The sequence below is a fragment of the Squalius cephalus genome (genome assembly GCF_949319135.1).
Source record: "Squalius cephalus genome assembly, chromosome: 9".
In the NCBI taxonomy this organism is placed as follows: Eukaryota; Metazoa; Chordata; class Actinopteri; order Cypriniformes; family Leuciscidae; genus Squalius; species Squalius cephalus.
Genome location: NC_137130.1, coordinates 32928144 through 32945263, shown reverse-complemented (window position 1 = coordinate 32945263; position 17120 = coordinate 32928144). Strand labels below are relative to the sequence as shown.

The window sequence follows — 17120 nt, the reverse complement described above, 5'->3', positions numbered from 1 at the left end:
TCACTGATAACAGCTACAACATACACTTATAAAATGGTAAAAAGAAAAAAAGTGCATGATTGGAAATTTTTTCAAATCCCACCGTCATTGCCACCCTGGTTCCTTCCACCAGAGCTTCCTCCTTCACCACCTCCTCAGCCTTTTTACGGCGCCTTCCTGAAGGGGGCGTTCTGTCACGGTTATGCTCTGTTTAGTTTGAATTTTATGGACATGGGGGCTGTTTACACAACACAGTTTTCAACTAAAAACATAAAACTTTGTATGTGTTTTGGCCGTTCGTTTACACGACAACGGCGTTTTAGGTTTCTGAAAAGGCAAACTTTAAAAAATGTGTTTCAAAGTGCAAGTTTTTGAAAACGGTCTCCTTGTAAACAACAAAAACATCTCTGAAGACAATGACGTCATGCACATGCATATTATGTGTTCAGTCTATAGAGTTCATCGCCATCGAATGGCCTTGCAGCAGAAAACAGGGATTTTAGTTGTTTTCGCGGATCCGTGTGAATGGGGATCGTTTTGACGATGGTTTCATCTGTAAGGCTGTGTGTCCACCAAAGCATTTTTAGCCAGCTGAAAACGCTAGACGCTCTGCTGAAAACGCCTAGCTATGGGCGCTTGAGAGCGTTGTGGCAGCGCACAAGCGCAGCATTTTTTTCAGTTGAGACACTTTGCTTGTTATGATACGGAATATCCGCGAAAGTGTTACTAGTATCTCATTTCACACATATTTTGTTTCTGTGTTGAGGGCTCCCATTGAAAACAATTGAAAAAAACATGCCAGCCGCGTGAATAACCGCTTTGGTGGACACACGGCCTAAGCGGAAAACTCAAGGAAAAAAATTTCAGTTGTAAGCATATCGTTGTCGTGTAAACGTACCCTGAGTTTGTCTTTCTCTAGTTAGCTGTTTCCTTTGTTCTAGTTTCCCGCCAGTCATTAGTTGTCATGGACATTCATTAACAATTTAGTTCATCACCATGTCTATTTAAGTTCCTTATATATATATATATATATATATATATATATATATATATATATATATATCCCACAGTATATATGTAAGGAATAATTGATGAATGACCAAAGAATTCATAGAAAAGTAGGCTAATACACACCCGAGGTGGTAATTCGGCCACAACGCAAAGCGCCAACACATTTCTGTGTGAGTGTGTCAGTATATATGTGTGTGTACGCGTGCGTTTGAGTGGGAGAGAGAGTATGTGCTTTCTGTACATAATAAAAGGTAATGTAAACGTAAATAATTTGTCATTTTTATCCCATTGTTTACTATATTTATTTGCTTGGTCAGTGCCATTGTGGGTTTTGATTCTTTTGCTGTTTGGAATAGCTGAAATTATTTGGCGAAGTGATATGGAACTGTAATGCAGTAACTACTTTAGCCATGCGTTTCCCTGAAAATAATTGCACACCTTAGAACGTTTGTAAACCAATCCACACACTGTCAAACTCCAAAAAGCACCATAAAGTATCATAACAATACAATGTACAAAATGCTTTTTCAGAGTTAATAGATTATTGGAGTGTTTTTACAAGAAAATACCATTTCAGTCTTTTTACTTCAAAGTTTTATGTTTGATTCAATGTTACTTGCCATTTCTTAGTTCTTTGGTTAGTTCTTTGTAACTATTTTTGAAATGTATTAGTCATTTATGAGTGAAAATTGTTTCAACACCTTTTTGTTCTAGCTGTATTCCAAGTCTTCAATGATATTTCTTAAATCATTAGCTCTCTCTTCACTCATGTGTGTCCTGTGTTAAACAGTAAAATCAAGGCAAGCATCTGTGAGCTGTGAGAGCTCTAAAACACAACACATGCTTCTTATGTTTGGATATTAACCATCTGCTGTTCATGATGAACTCAAAATGCTCAGTGATTCATACAAAACCTGAGACAGCACACAGTCAACTCATTTGTCTTGCTGTCTTCTGCATGAACTGTAAAATAGTGTCAGAGTCTGAGCAGTCTACAGTTGAGGAGAGGCAGAACAGTGCATATTCTCACCTATCTTAGTGTGAGACAGTGACTGATTACCTTCATTCAGAGCTGTTGAGGAGTAATCACCCACAGGCTCCAGGCTTTTTGGTAGGGTGTCTGGACTCAGCAGAGCAGCAGCTTTCATTATCCGCTTCTGGAGTTCTGTTGGATGGCATGAGGCATTGGAGACTGTATTGAATGCCCACTCTGAAGACTCGTATAACTTAACTCTTCGGAGTCTTGGGCTATTTTGGCCGTTTTTGAGTACTTTTTATTTTTTTTATTTTGCGACATAAACAAATGTTTACCAATGTTTGGTATTGTTTTTTTCAGCACAACATCACCTATATGAACAGACAATTATTTTTTCACTTTTATGTACTGTATCAACATACTGGACCCAAAATCACACAAAAAACACAAAATCCGAATAGAAAAATTATAGTTTTTTTACTACAAAAAACACAAACATGCTCAATGAAGCATTTTAAAAGGTTTAAAATGTAAACACAAGTTGTAAATGTCAACATATACAGGTAAAATTCAGATATAATCAAGCTATATACAAAAAAAAAATATGATTTACAAAAAAAAAAAGCGAGTGTAGCCATAGGCTTTTTTTTCTCTTTTTAGCTTTGCCACTTTTTAAAAGTTTATGCACACAATTATACAGAGAGCTATATTTAAGGCCTTGCATTCCCAGAGTATGAGGGTTCCCAATTAGTGCAAATACAACATAAAAAAGGTAAAATTGAGATAAAATCTAACTATATACAGCAAAAAGCAGGTGTGGCAATGGGCGTTTTTTTCTTTTCTTTTTTGCTTAGAAACTCTACAAAACACTTCATGTACAATTACACAGACAGCTACATTACAGGGCTTTCCTTCCTTGAGTAAGAGGGGTTCCTAAAAAGTGCAAATATACTATACAAAAGGTAAAATGAACACAAAATCAAACTATACAACTATTTACAACGAATATCAGGTGAGCTCGATGGTGTTTTATGCCCCCAATGGCTCCTTAGAGGCAGCTAACCCTACCCTCAACCTTAAACCTACCCATCCCCTCGCTGCCTGGAAGGCGACGTTGGGGGCATAAAACACCAAAGACCATCAGGGGAGTTTTTTTTTTTTATCTGTGCCACTCCTCAAAACAGTTTCTGTCAACAATGAGACCAAAGACATTCGCTTCATTTTCCTTCCACAAAAAACTACCTAAACTACCTAAACTATCTACACTACTCCTAAACTACTCTCAAAATCGATTCAAACTTTTCCAAAAACTAGCAATAATATCTCTCTCTCTCTCTTTCTATATATATGTCTCTCTGTCTACTCCGTCAATCTCCCGACTCCCTTTCAATTTCACTTCTTTGCTCAGTTGGCTCCTCCTCCACTCCCTAAAATGTGCAGCATGAAGAGCAGAGTCAGCAGATTTACACATTTTTCTCCGTTTTGTTTTATGACAAAAACCGACGAAGTTATGAGAATAAATGCAACGCCTGTCGCATCCCATCTTGCGTTCCTTTACGAACGCGTCAATATTTTCAATATTTTTTTATATAAAGTTTAAATTATCATATCTCCGTTTTTACTTGGTCTATCAACACAAAACAAAAAGTAAAATAGAGTTTCAAGCCAGCACTTTCGACAGAAGTGGACAGCAGCGCTCAACGTGACTTTGTTTTTATGCTTCGACGTCTTAAACTGGTCATGTGATTTGATCACGCCGGCGTGATCGGCGACTCGGAAGAGTTAACGGTGTAAAAATGGGTTTGGTTTTAACTAAATCTGCCCATGTAACTGATAACTTACCCCTCCCCCCACCCCCATCCCCATTCCCATCCCCATTCCCATCCCCCAAGGCAAATATTAAGCCCCTTTCACACAGCGCATTGAACCCGGGAAATTGCCGGCAAATTGCCGGAACGCCTTCTGTGTGAACGCAAACACGACCCGGGATTGATGCCGGCATCGATGCCGGGTTGGGGACCTAGTAACATTGCCGTGTTCAGTCCCGGAACGCGCGCTGTGTGAACAAAAGCCGTAATAATGCCGTGTAGCAGTGATGACGCTGAAGCGCGGGATCGTTCGCCAGCTGTGAAGCGGTACGTAATGCGCAAGTTTATGATCGAATCAGAGAAATAAATGCACAAGCATGGTTTCTCGAGAGAGAAATCGCAGCTCATAAGCAAACTGAAGACGCTGCTGAGACATTACAAGTCACATCGATGTCACGTGTCTTTCCGGGACATACACGGGTTGTGTGTGAACGCGCTCTCTGATTCCGGAAAATCACTGGCAGTGTGAATGAACCAAAATCAAACGAACCCAGGTCAAATCCCGGGTCACTTTATCCGTGTATTTTCCGGAATCTCTGTGTGAAAGGGGCTTTAGATAAATACAATTTAGAATTTTTTTTTTTTTTTTCATCATTTTAAAATGATAATTTAACAGTGTGACCAGACATTAATGTAAATTTGAATACTTTGCAATTTTTTAATGTTTTTATTAGAGGTGGGCATAGATTAATTTTTTTAATCTAGATTAATCTAGATTAATTTTGAAATTAATCTAGATTAATCTAGATTAAAATGGCTCATTTGAATTCTGCCGAAGGCATTCAGAATATGTGTGCTACCCAAATAATGACTATAAAAGTAAGTCTTTGAGAACGGGTTTCTCAAGCCAGGTGGCGCATTAGACCAGGGGCTCATCTCCTGTTTCCAAAATGCATCACAAACTGCTTGAGAAAGCTGTTCTACTCATAGACTGTAAAAGGTTACTACTGTACTGTTACCGTCCGTAGGCAACATTAGGTAGGCCTATGTTATTATCAACTACTATAGGCTATCAATTAGGGATGGGCGATATGGCCTAAAATCCATATTGTGATATACATTGCAGCCTCTTGCGATAACGATATTATAATAAAACCATTTCAGAACAGGTTACACAGACCCTGCTAAACAACTGCTAAATGTTTTTGTTTTTTTGAAAGGGTGTATGTAGTTTTGAGAACATATATTGTGCAAAACTGTAAGTATACAACATAATTTTGCAGATAAATAAAATTTAAGTACACTAGCTGCAGAGACTTAAGTAGGTCTAATGTTTATTATGGCTTGGAGCTTATGAAACCCCAAATTTAAAATTAGAATATTGTCTAACCGATGTCTTTTCAGTTAAAAAGAAACAACAACGATTCTTAAAATCGGGCGCTTTTAATAAAAAGAGATTATGTGCTACACCACTCACTAAGATATATTGGGAATAATACGCGCGCGCTGGTATTCAGTGATATGTTTCGTTTTGAATTTGAGGTGGTAGAACGGATTAGTCGTGTGTTAACTTACCGAACTGTTACACCACACAGTCTACGTCGGACGGCTTAAATCCGAACCAAGTCCAAATAATGGATGTTCCACCGATCTTTTACACCAGCTTTCACTTTCAGCCGTGTTTACTTAAGATGACGACGAATATGATGCGTTCCAGCCGGGTGTTCCTCGCGGCCGCGGGTAGATTGCGTCATCATAGCTTGTGTAGCTTGAGCCAGCTCCCAACCCAATTTGGAGAATAGATTAACGGCGATATTTTTTTTATCGCGCGATAAGAGTCTCGCGTTAACGCAGCGCGTTAACGCCGATAACGGCCCACCACTAGTTTTTATATATACAATATTTAAATAATGTAATCAGATAATTCTGTGGGATGGCTTTGACATTTGTGCCCTACACATTTAGAGCATGCTCTGGGAGGATAAAAGGAGTGACGATAGGACGAGAGAGACCAGGCCTGAAATTTTACGTTTTGTTTATATTATGATTAAAATTTGTTGATCGTTCGCCGGTTCCCTCCTCCTCCTGTCGGATGACGTCTGTTCGTGCTTCTCCATTAGCGTGGTGGTCATGCATGTTTCATTAGCATGCATCTCTGAGGAGTCTACAAGGGGATGAGGAATGTTAGACAGAGACAGAGTACAGTTCACACTCTCTTGTTGTTTACTCCGATATAATATTCCCCTGTTTTTTGTACAACACTTTGGTCAGTTGATTCTATGTCTGGCGTCATAGATTCCACTCATCTCATGTCCCCTTTCAGCACTTTAGCTGGAGGGGATAATGTGGACTTGGATACAGCTTGCACAATTCTTCAGTGAAGGAGGAAGAGGCAGATTCAGTCCAGCAAAGTGGACTAAGGAATACCCATTACTGTGCTGGAGGTGAGAGTGTAGATGTAGATGCTTCCATGTGGTACACTCCCTGTATGAGTGGAAACAGAGTTGAGATAATCATATTTATCTAAAGCCGAAACCTATAGACCAGGGGTGTCATACTCAGTTCCTGGAGGGCCACAACCCTGCAGAGTTTAGCTTCAACCCTAATTAACCCTCTGGGGTCTGGGGTGTTTTTGGGGTCCTTGAGATGTTCTGACATGCCCTGACATTTGTGCTTTTTTCAGTTGCTTATAAACATATTAATGGCAAAAAAAAAATTACACACTATTTAGCACAAACAGGGCTACCATAATATGTGAGCAACAAGAATGTACATGTCTGCATTTTTGAGAGAATAATGTTTATGCGTGGTTATTGAAAAAACTAAAAACTAAAGTTTCTGAAATAAGGCCACAAAACACATACTAAATATGTGGCAATAAGACTTTTGACTAATGGATTTCATCGCCTAGTGTTTTTTCTTCAAAATGATATGAAAATCATCCTGCCTAATCATCCACAAAAAAACGATACATTGATTTTAGTTTTGTGAAACACTTTTAGTTTGGAAAGCCAATATGCGGATGGGGCGTAAACGCTCCAACAGCATCATGCATATGTAGTAGTTCACACCTGGTGAGACTACGTCCCTGCATACTTAATGAGCCATTCATTCAGGTGACGTGTCACCTATAGCTAACTTAAATATACAAGCTTCATAAAAATGATCATTCTAGGAGAAAATTTCAGATTTAGAGGCTTTTGCATCTGAACTCTTCATATATACACACACACATATATATATGCATGCACATACATACTTTATAATCTTTTCAAAACTAGTCAACGTCTTTCAAAACTAAAGTATACATTTTATCATACGTATTTCAAAGTAAAGGATTCATTAGTTAGTTGATGACTTTATTTTTGACAAAACACATACAGTATATATTCCTCATCTCAGTATAGCAATAGAGTTTGCTAAAAGCTGTTCATTCAATACAGCAGTATTTGAAAATCGATCATATTTTGTAAAATTACATTTATATTTGCATTTATGTCAAAACCTAGACACTTTTAAACATCAAAAGGACATTTATTAATATGTATTCGTGTCAAAATGACAAATAAACAGATTTTCCTATTCAATTTTGCATGGAAACGCTTCCAAGACGCTTGCGTGTCGCGTGAAAAATAGGCGTCGGTTCTATTTCTAGAATGCACGCGTTTTCCACGCGGCTCGTGCCGCGCCTGAGACGCGCGTCTCACACAGGCAGTATGCAAACTCTAAACTGTTAACATGGATGGGAGCCGAAATAAAAACGGACACGCCACGCAGCTGAGACGCTTACGCCACGCATCCAGTGTTTCACCGGCCTTATCCAGCGGATGTGGGCGTTTCACAGGTTTGTATGGATCGCCTCACATTTGCATTTGAATAGCGCGGTCTCCGTAGGCGGAGTCACATTAAAACTTAATTAGCTGAGATGAGAACGACTGACATCTCTCTCTTTACATACATATTATATAAACTGTGAATATTTGTTTTTTATAAAAATTACTTCATTTGAAAGAAGATAATTCAAGCTTCATGCCTGTGTGACTGTATGCCTGTTTGACTGAGTATTCGCTGAGTTACAGTTCATTTTCGGACGCGTTTCAGAATTGACTTCACTGACGGAGAGTAGGCAGAACTCGCATCATGTTTATTTTTCTTTATTTGGCGAAAAGCACAACACTTTGATTTTATTATGAGCATACACAAAAAAAATACACACTAAACAGGATCGATTGATGTATAACACAAGCATATAAGATAAAAAGTAATATTTTTTTTTTATTTTTTTTTTGCACTCATACGAAAAAAAACGAGCCTATCGCGCCGGCGCGATAGCCGACCTCAGGGGGTTAAACACACCTGATCCAGCTAATCAAGGTCTTCAGGATTACTAGAAACTTCCAGCCAGGTGTTTTTGGAGCTGGTTGGAGCTAAACTCTGCAGGACAGTGGCCCTCCAGGAACTGAGTTTGACACCCCTGCTATAGACGTTAGCTGTGCAGTAGCCTGACCTCTTTCAATTGAGAGTTGTCGGCGACTGCTGTAGCTGCAGCCTCCCTGGCTGACTCTGCTAGTCATTTAACTCCTATATTGCCTCCTCTTTCAGCATTTTAGCTAAAGGTGAGAGTATGTACAACATTATTTTATGTAACCGGTATGGCGATGAAGTCAGAAGTGGTCATAGCTTATTATGTACAGTTTGCTGAGCCTGAATTTGCTGGGGTCTATCTGTGGTGTCAGCATGCCACCTTGCTAGAACTCTCCATATAAAGAATCCTTTAGCCAATCAGGGTGACCATGTTGGCGGCTCCTTTTCTCAGATGCCCCTCCAGTCTTCTTTTGGGGGTAGAAGCTTATACAATTGATGTTGGCTTACTTCCCTAAAGACAGTGTCGATGTTGGGCGGTGTTGGTGGTTGTATATGTTCGGGCATCCTAACCTCTGTCCCTTCAAGCTATCTTGGAGTACCAGTGTAGAGATAGGATGGTGATTGTAGTTGCCTAGACTGTAGATGCCTAGTGCATCCTGCTGATTACCCATCTAACACTGAATGTGACAACCACCTCAGAACCTTCCACTATTTGTCCATGGCTGGAGCCAGTGGATGAGTGTTGTTGTGTACTGTCCCTTTTGTCCGCTCTGGCTGGGCTAGCTTGGAGTTGAGTGTGTAGATGTTAGCATGCTTACCTGATGGTCTGCTAGGAAAGGGGATGAGTTGAGCAGAAGAGTGTTGAGTTGACAATGGTCAGAAGTCAGAAAGAGGTCAGCCATTCTTCATCGGCAGCCCTTCCGGGTGAGATCCTCTGAAGTGCTCTTACTTTTCCTCTTAGGAGGACTAAGGGTTGAGCAGGCAGTTGATAGAGCTGAAGGCCATTGCTCTGTCCTGTACATGGGATTCCATGTTTATATTTACTCCCCAAGGTTGGGTTGCTTTTAGAGTCTGCGAGATGGGGTACGCCTAATATAGCAGCACAGTAACCTGTCCACTTCCATTGGAAGTTGTTGGTGGATGCAACTGTAGTTGCAGTGTCCCTAGTTGACTGAGTTTAACTTTTTCTGTTACCCCATTCAGCATTGTGAGCCGAAAGTGAGAGTGGGAATAGCAGTGAAATTAGAGGTGTTGCAATATATGCTTAGTTTGAGGATGGTAGCAACCTGCCCTCTTCTATTCAAGTTGTTGGCAGATGCAGTTGCAGTGGCGGCCTTGCTAGTGAAGGAGAAAGGGAAGGTCCTTCTCAACTATCCTTTCCTTCCTGGCCTGGTTATAGACTTGTGCATATTTCACAATATTTTTATGACCAGGTGTTACGAACCTTCTTTGGCTCTTAACAATCTAGGGATTGAGAAGGGGAACATTAAACCAGTTTGGACCCCTGTCACCAATAATCACTGAATGGGTTGAGAATAACGAGAGACACAAGACGAAAAGTCGAATGAACTTAATTTAATAAATGTAAAGTGATAACTATTTTACATATGAATAAAGAAAATCAATATTTACACAAAGATAAATAAACCAACCAAGAAACAAAAGAAAACTAAACACACCGTCAAATTTTAGGAACTGGGGAGAACAAAGGGGAAAACTGGATTGTGCCAAACAAAAGAAAATAACAATCAAAAAGGAACTTACTAAACCATTTCAATCTACACCTAAGATAAAAAGAAAAGATCAAAGAAAAAGTCTTCAACGTCCACGACATCGTAACTTAGTTAATAATAGTAGAGTAACTAATAGTAGTTACTCTAACTATCTAAACAAAAATGCAGAGAGTGGCACAAATCCCTAACCTAGTGTGCATAGACAAAATCAAGCTAAATGTGCGCCATGTATGTCATGTGACATGCTTACCTAACCCCTCTCCTCCAATCTCCATCGATACAAAAAGTCTCTCTCTCGCTCTGGCAGTAGCATGTCCCTTAACCCTCTGGGGTCTGGGGTGTTTTTGGGGCCCTTGAGAAGTTCTGACATGCCCTGACATTTGTGCTTTTTTCAGTTGCTTATAAACATATTAATGGCAAAGGTGTAAATTAACTCTATATAGCACAAACAGGACTTCCATAATATGTGAGCCACATGTATGTACATGTTTTCATTTTTGAGAGAATAATGTTTATGCATGGTTATCGAAAAAACTAAAAATTAAAGTTTCTGAAATAAGGCCACAAAACACATACTAAATATGTGGCAATAAGACTTTTGACTAATGGATGTCATCGCCTAGTGTTTTTTCTTCAAAATGATATGAAAATCATCCTGCCTAATCATTCACATAAAACGATACATTGATTTTAGTTTTGTGAAACATTTTTAGTTTGGAAAGCCAATATGCGGATGGGGCGTAAACGCTCCAACAGCATCATGCATATTTAGTAGTTCACACCTGGTGAGACTACGTCCCTGCATACTTAATGAGCCATTCATTCAGGTGTGTCACCTATAGCTAACTTAAATATACAAGCTTCATAAAAATGATCATTCTAGGAGAAAATTTCAGATGGCATTTAGAGGCTTTTGCATCTGAACTCTTCATATATACACACACACACATATATATATATGCATGCACATACATACTTTATAATCTTTTCAAAACTAGTCAACGTCTTTCAAAACTAAAGTATACATGTTATCATACGTATTTCAAAGTAAAGGATTCATTAGTTAGTTGATGACTTTATTTTTGACAAAACACATACAGTATATATTCCCTATCTCAGTATAGCAATAGAGTTTGCTAAAAGCTGTTCTTTCAATACACCAGTATTTGAAAATCGATCATATTTTGTAAAATTACATTTATATTTGCATTTATGTCAAAACCTAGACACTTTTAAACATCAAAAGGACATTTATTAATATGTATTCGTGTCAAAATGACAAATAAACAGATTTTCCTATTCAATTTTGCATGGAAACGCTTCCAAGACGCTTGCGTGTCGCGTGAAAAATAGGCGTTGGTTCTATTTCTAGAATGCACGCGTTTTCCACGCGGCTCGTGCCGCGCCTGAGACGCGCGTCTCACACAGGCAGTGTGCAAACTCTAAACTGTTAACATGGGAGCCGAAATAAAAACGGACACGCCACGCAGCTGAGACGCTTACGCCACGCATCCAGTGTTTCACCGGCCTTATCCAGCTGATGTGGGCGTTTCACAGGTTTGTATGGATCGCCTCACATTTGCGTTTGAATAGCGCGGTCTCCGTAGGTGGAGTCACATTAAAACTTAATTAACTGAGATGAGAACGACTGACATCTCTCTCTTTACATACATATTATATAAACTGTGAATATTTGTTTTTTATAAAAATTACTTCATTGAAAAGAAGAGAATTCAAGCTTCATGCCTGTGTGTCTGTATGCCTGTTTGACTGAGTATTCGCTGAGTTACAGTTCATTTTCGGACGCGTTTCAGAATTGACTTCACTGATGGAGAGTAGGCAGAACTCGCATCATGTTTATTTTTCTTTATTTGGCGAAAAGCACAACACTTTGTTTTTATTATGAGCATACACAAAAAAAATACACACTAAACAGGATCGATTGATGTATAACACAAGCATATAAGATAAAAATTAAAAAAAAAATATATATATTTTTTTGCACTCATACGGAAAAAAACGAGCCTATCGCGCCGGCGCGATAGCCGACCCCAGGGGGTTAACCCTCTGGGCGCCACGGTCGAGTTTACTCGACAAGATGCGGCACTGAATAAAACGGCCAATTTTGTTAAATAGGGTGTCAAATTTCGTTCAACCTCCCCTCCACTAGTTGGCAGACATGTCATACTTCATCCCCGACTCAAAAAAAAGTCATGCTTCTATACAAAATCTTCGAGCTAGAGCGCATTGAATCAGTGCGAACAAAAGCGGAGCTAGTGTGCGAGTGAGCCATTTTATCAGAGCAATATTGTCAACGTCAGCGAGTATTTGCATTAGATTATTATTATTATTATTATCTAATGGCATCAATAAAGCTTACCCGCAATGAAGTGTTGTGTCTTCTATTCGCGGACCCTGATTCTGAAGGGGAATAACGTTATCTGCCTTCAGAAAATGACGGTGATTCTGAAAGTGAAAGTATAGCCCTACACCAAGCACAAACGGTGAATCCTTTGCCCAATATAACGTTAGATGGTCCTTTTCCCAATGTCAGTGGTGGGAACAATGTTTCCCGGGGTCGGAGTGTTCATCGCGAAGTTAGCAGGCGTGTTAGTGTTGTGGGGAACGAGGCGGCCGCGGGAGATTTTTACCGCGCTAGCCATGGTGACCGCATGCCTCTCCGCAATCGCGGCGACAGTATTGTGGTGGAGACTTTGTCTAATGCCACTGGGTATGTTAGACGAGGTCGAAGTATTCATAGGACAGTTAGGGGGCAACGTGAAGGCAGGGTGGGGAGTCGCAATGACAATGACAGTAGTCCGAGCTGTGCACACTCGGCGCGCGCGCGAGGCAGATCTGGCCGCGCCCGCGCTGCTGCTCGTAGCAGGAGAAGAGGCGATGTGACACGGGGCAGAGGGGCTATTATGCATAGTCTATCGCAAGACCACACCATGAAACACTACAAGAAATGTCACCTGGATGAATAGGGAGTCATTATCTCTACAGCAAAAGCCCTGCAACAATTGTTTTTGTCTGCCATTTATTACACTGTTGATTTACTATCTATTTCCCTTACCATTTAGTAGTGTACAATATGTGTTCTTTTTTGTGTGTTCATGTCCTTGTGATGTGTGCGTCTTTGTCAGCTAAAAAAAAAACAACAACCAAATAAACATCAACAAAAACCATAAAAATTCTATAATACAAGTTGGCCACCACCATATGACGTCATAATATGCAAATTAGATGGGAAAATGTAATCCCTAAATAAACTTTGGGTCATCCTTAATATTTCTCTAATTTACAGAAAGTCTCTATCTTTTATCACTTTTAAGATATAGCCTTTTGAAATTAAGATGTCAAAATCGAACGTTTTAGGAAAAAACCTCTGGCGCCTAAAGGGTTAAGTAGCGCTTCCCCAGTTGTTGAGCATCGGGATGATTGGAGGATCACGCCCTCACAGGGCACAGCCAATCCACTCGTCACGGATGATTGACAGGCAAAACAGCCAATCAGCATATCGCCTGTTAAAGTGAAAGTAAGAGAAAGACAGAAGGAACCGAAAAGAGAAACACACACAAAACACACTCTAAACATCCCTAAGGACGTAACACCAGGCATTTTGCAGTATGGCAGCGTGCATATTGACATTCCCATAGCGTCAATCTAACGCAACGTCGAGTTCCTTTGAAAGGCGAACTTTTTGGGGTATGTACGTAACCCTGGTTTTCTGAGAAGCATTGCTTTGCCATACTGCATGAACACCTGGGTATCTTCTTTCAGACAATTAAAGTCGGATGACGTATGTTCGTGCATCTATTTATGGTCTTGCTGACTTGCTTACCAGTCATCACCTGACTACTTAAAAGGCCAATTTCATTGTCGTGTTGGCACACGTACTTCAGACACCGGCTCACACAGAGGCGTTCCAATAGCAACAATCTGACACAGCGTTTCGTTCCCTTCTCAGGCATACAAGATGGTTGCATGTAGTTTTTCTGTAAATAAAGTGATAGCTAATATGTGCATTTATATGTCACTATCTGAGTAAAAATCCATAAAAAGTTGTCATCTAAGGTAAGTTGTATAAATAATATGATACCTAAAAGGATAAGTATGCATGATTTAAATGAGGAGACATTTAAATGAGGAGGTTTGATGTCAATTCTTATGACTGTAGTGAGGTACTGGGAGCTATTATGATTGACGATTCTGTATCTAAACCACAAATGAGTTTGACTGATGTTGTTAACCATTTAGAACCTGAAGCTAAAATAGGTGTTTTTCATATATTTTGTTTTTTTGACTGTACAATTCTAAAACAATGTGCTACTTCAAGTGCAAGGTGTCATCTTTTTCAGAAAAAAATGGCTTTCAATAAATTATTGGCCATTACTGTGTGTGGTGAGTTTGTAAATAGAATTTAAATAGACAACAATTTTAAAAAATGGGAATACATTTACTGATTTTTATTTTGAAAAAAACACCACATGCTAAGAATGCGTGAAAGAGTAATGCTCAGCCGCCTTCCAAGTTTCATCAAAGACCATCCCAATCGCCTCTTCTGCTGTCTACTCCTTCATTTGTCATGTATTTGTTTGTTTCTTTTATTATTTTATGCAATCCAAAACACTAAACTGCTGCACTCTGTATCTCTCTGTTCAAATCCTTCCTTCCCGCTTTGTCAGAAAGCTGCTGTCATTTGCTGATGAAAAGCATGAAATTACCATAATAGAAAAGTGCATATTTTCTACTGTCAGGGGCAATTTGAATGGTTTTGATAGTGCAAACGGTTGAAGAGTTACGGTAACATGAAAACAGCTTGATGGTATGTGTCGGCGACGACACAGCCGGTTTTAAAAGGGTTAAGGTTTTTAAAGCTCTTGACATTAACAAGGTATCTGGGCCGGATGGACTTTCTGCTTTTATTTTGAAAACCTTTGCAAAGGAATTATCCCTTGCATGAGTGGACATTTTTTCAGAGGTCTATTGATTTACATATTATTTCAGATATTTGAAAAAAAAAAAAATATATATATATATTACCAGTTCCAAAAACACCTAGTCCTCAAGAATATAACGACTATCGTCCAGTCACCTTCATTGTGATGAAGTGTTTGGAGAGGATTATGGTGTGGAAGCTTAAGGAAGCTTAAGGAAGAGGTTAGGGACAATCTTGATCCTTATCAGTTTGATAATCAAATCAAATTGGAGCACTAATGATGATATCCTTACTGTGGTCCATCATGTTTTAAAACATCTAGAGGATCCTAAGGCTTATGCCAGGTTGTTCTTTCTTGATCTGATCTCTGCTTTTTATACCGTGCAGCCACACCTTATACTCTCCAAACCAAATAGTATGGCTGTTAATCCATATAGAATTAAATGGTTCCATGCATTTCTTACTGGTAGGACTCAGCAAGTTGTTTCTGAGTGTAGGTCCATTAGTATTGGTGTCCCCCAGGGGTGTGTATGTTCACCACTCTTATTTACACTGTACACCAATGAATATAGGAGTCACCATCCTGGGAATATTGTCGTAAAATTTCTTAGATGATACTGCCACTCTTGGTCTTCTGTATTTAACGTTAAGGACATTCAACATTATACTACAGAGATTGCTAAGTAATTAACGTAAGAAAAACAGAGGAAATGTTTTTTGATCCCAAGTTAGTAGGCAACCACTCATATATCATGATTAACAACGAGACCATTAGACAGGTTGCTTCGTACAAATACTTAGGTTTGCTTATTGATGATAAACTTTCATGGGAGGTTCATGTGGATAATCTGTGCCAAAAGGTGCAAAAAAAAAAAAACTTTTTATGGAGGCTCAGACTTGTTGGAGTTGCTCAGAGGTTCATGTTGCTGTTTTATCATGTCTGTATTGAATCCATCTTACTGTATGATATTGCGGCCTGGTTCGGTAATTTGACAGTTACTCCTAGATCTCAGTTGAACCATTTGGTGCATACGGAAATGAATGTGGTCAGCCTAGGGGTTTACCCCCATCTTCAGTCTATTTTTAACAAAATTATTTTTAAACAGGCAAGGAAAATGACTCTGGACCCTTCTCATGTGCTTTATCCAGAATTCGAACCACTTCCATTGGGTCGACGTTTTCGTATCCCAAGGTATAGATATAAACCTTTGTTCCTTTGGCTACAAGGATGTTAAACTCTAGTGCAAAGGAAACAACTGTGTGATTGTTATTTATGTGAGTATCTTGTTATGCAGCTTCACCTGTATTGCCCAAAACACATGAAGCTTTGTGCCGTGCTGCTTATACTTAGCAAGCAGTAAAAAGAAAAACACCCCTTCCCACGACCCAAACAAGTCATGTGGATGAGAGTCTGAAGCAAGGACTGCTGGGACGACATTCTCCTGCAGCAGCGATAAGTGCAATGAGAATTTTAGAATGACAGGACAGTCATTTATTACACTATAATCAACAACAACAGCTCGTTCTTTGTGTCATTTGTCATTATGCCATTTCTATGTGCAGAACTTTCCAGTTTCGGTTTTCAATCAGATCACGTGTTTACATATCTTATCGAATAGATAAGAAAGTGTTTTTGGCCAATTCATTGAGATTAAAATGATTACATGTGACTTTTGTTTATCCCGACTGTGCTACTATTACATATGTATAAATAGGGTCCATGCAAACGCAGCTATAGTATGAAATAAATATGCTCAATTAGTCAAGAGCAGTGAGTGAGTTTCTCTTTTTCTTTTATTGTTCGATTAACATCAATGATGCAGACAGCAGCAGGTATATTAGACTAATTGCATGGATAAAATATACTTACTGACAATCATCCCGTTTTATCCCACCTGTTTTGACAAATAAGTGTGTATTTGGCCAAAAAGCCGTGCAAGATAATTCAAATGACGCTTGCATGTTTCCTGTCAAACTGCATCACTTGCTGTCGGTGTAGATGCAGCATTAAAATGCATTCATTTTAATAAAATGAAAAGACAGTGCTTAAAAAAAATAAAAATAAAACAGTGCTATAGCACTGGCTGCTCCTGACTGGATACGAGGTTATCTATACTTTCACAGTTGGGCCAAAAGAGCCCCACTGACTTTCAGCACTGATTATATACATTATATTTTGCCAAGTCATATTTTTACTTGCTAACCTTTAATTTATTACAAAATATATTACTGTTAATTAATTGCTATATTATATAATACTGTTAATTAATAGGCAGCAATGCCTAGCAGGTGTTCCACCTACCTGT

General features: G+C 39.1%; 1 protein-coding gene across 4 annotated transcripts in view; it reads left to right on the top strand.

Moving 5' to 3' along the window:
- Positions 1-17120, top strand: part of galnt13 (polypeptide N-acetylgalactosaminyltransferase 13) — a 122376-nt gene that overhangs the window by 103243 nt on the left and 2013 nt on the right. The gene's annotated exons all lie outside the window — the stretch shown is intronic.